Source organism: Opisthorchis viverrini (assembly GCF_000715545.1).
Source record: "Opisthorchis viverrini unplaced genomic scaffold opera_v5_22, whole genome shotgun sequence".
Classification (NCBI taxonomy): domain Eukaryota; kingdom Metazoa; phylum Platyhelminthes; class Trematoda; order Opisthorchiida; family Opisthorchiidae; genus Opisthorchis; species Opisthorchis viverrini.
In genome coordinates, this window is record NW_008751678.1 from 508,817 (window position 1) to 511,348 (window position 2,532).

Genomic DNA, 2,532 nt, shown 5'->3' on the forward strand with positions numbered 1-2,532 from the left:
AGAGCAGCTTGTTGTCCTGCTTGCTTCAGAGTGCGGACATTGAACGCGGCCAGATAGACTGGGTGTCGAGGCTTGAGGACTGATTTGGAGATTCCTAAAGATGTCGGCACGATGTGACGAGCAGATGCTGCACGCAAAACCGATGTATGACGAACGGAGTCGTCAGTCGTAAGTGCTAGGCCTACAAGGAGAGAGTTATAAATGGGGTGGGGAGGGGGAAGAAAAAGTATGTGAAGGAGAAAGAAGGGAGGCGTCAGCAGTGGCCCGTTTTCGCTTACCCGCCCTGCTGTATGCAGCAAGTAAGGCGACCCGGCTGATGGCACCACGCGACGGCCGATGTGGCAAGAGTTTATTTGCGTATGTGCAGTTCATGATTGTCTAACACTTTTTGGTCATGGTCGATGCCTACAAAAGATGGTCGGAAATTTTTCCAGTGAACAATCCCACAACAGCCACTAAAGTCCTGAAATTCCAACGATTGTTCAGTCGCTTTGGAACACCAGGGACTTGTATCCGACAACGGCAGTCAGTTCACATCATCAAGGTTCGTACAATTTTGTCGGGAGTATGACATAACTCATGTTCACTCGCCGCCATTTCATCCACAGTCGAACGGCCAGGAGGGTGCTTCGTTGACACTCAAGCATGCACTTCAGCAGTCCAGAAAAAAAGATACCGAAAGAACAGATTTTGCCAAGGTTCCTGCTGGCGTATTGAGCGACGTCGAACATCAACTCGTCTGATGGAGTGTCATCAGCAGAGGCACTGCTCCAAAGGAAGCTTCGAACACCGCAAGACGCTATCCGGCCACAGAAAATGTAGTTTAGTCACCTCAACACCAGAATGGAGGAACAGTTCAACCGGCATCATGGAGCAACCGCGCGCTCCTTCAGGAAAGCCTAGAGTATTGATTCGCGACTACAGCGATACCCTGTATGGATTCCAGAACAAATCCTTCGCCGGCGCGGCAATGTGCTCTGTGAGATTCAAGTTGGCCAAGACGGCTGGATCCCGGGGCGAGAATGCCGTGATAAGAGGGCGCACTTACTGACCTGAAGGTCCGGGTTCGAACCCAACCTCTGCATCTCGACTTCTCCTGTTTAGGCTTGGGCAACCTAGCAGTATCTCAGCCCTATGCTTCCTTTAAGTGGCATGAAAGCTAGGCCACGAAAATGTTACAGCTTTCCGTCAGGTGGATCCGACACACAAACCGAATCCGGCCGACAGATGCTCAGATCCTGCCCACAGGACCGAGTGAATCGAGTCTATAAATGCTTCTGGACACTTTTGATCCCAGCATCATTCCAGAAAATTAATCAGCTGCCCCGTCAGAGGCCCAGTCCGAGCACATACTACGACGGCGACCAGGGACAGACAGGATCCGAAAACCAGTGAGACTACATCGACAAACTTCAAGGGGATGTTGGGCGAAATTCCACACCGATACTGCTTTATCGCTACGGTTGGGCGCTGCCACGGCCAGATTAGCCAAAAAGTTCGGAGTCCAGCATCAAGCCAACCTCCGATTGGTCGAAAGTCTGGACCCAACAGGCAGTCCATCCAAATGCCGGTTGCAAATGACGCATCCCGAAGGCGTCAGAAATTCAATAATGTTGTCGCGGCATACAATTTATATACGACTCACTGTACAAGTGTTTTCGACCTGGTGCTGGGCGTTGATGTACGTTATGCACCTTTGGTGATTGCTTTTTGACGGGAACGCTGGCTTTGGAGGTTCAGACCGAGAACTAAGCTGAGGAAAATACCATGCTTACACTTAGTGAGGTCGCGAATAGTTACGCGTATTCACACAATGTCTAGAGGTGCATCCGAATTGAGCGCTACCTCTTGTCGCGAGTTTGCGATATGGACCAGCTAAACCCATGTTTGATTTGCAGTTGGTGGCCTCTAATTCACACAGTACGATCGCTTGCGATGAAATTGTGTATACCGGCCAGAAAAACGTGATGTTCAGCATATGATTCAATAATTCGATCTATGATATCTGTACGGTGAGCACGAACCCCGAATCCGTCACCAAGAAGGGCTTCTTCAGATTTTAGCCGGCCAACCTAAGTATTTATGTCACCTACCAACATCACGATATTTTTACTTCTCGCTGACCGGAGTAACCGTGACAAATCTCGATAGAAGCTGTCCCTATGGGCCTCAGAGCTACTGTCTGTCGGAGCGAATACTGGCACCAAAAACAAACACCGTTTACGACGTCCAGATGATCTTGATCGAGCCAGTCAATCCAACAGTGCAAAGATGACCGGTAACTGCAATCCAGTCATATAAAGCGCACTTAACCCTCAGACTAAGCACAACTATTACACAGTAGATATCACGGGTCACTGCATTAGGATCACCAGACGCAGAGTGCGAGAAATCTGGGTTCGTTCCGAGTGGTGACTGAACTGGTATCCTGAATGTGTTTTGGTAACGTCGTCGTAAGATAGAACGAAGTCTGATCAAGAGCTATCTGTTGTCCGGTAGTATGGATGTTGAGAGCCGCAATGTGGAACAGAT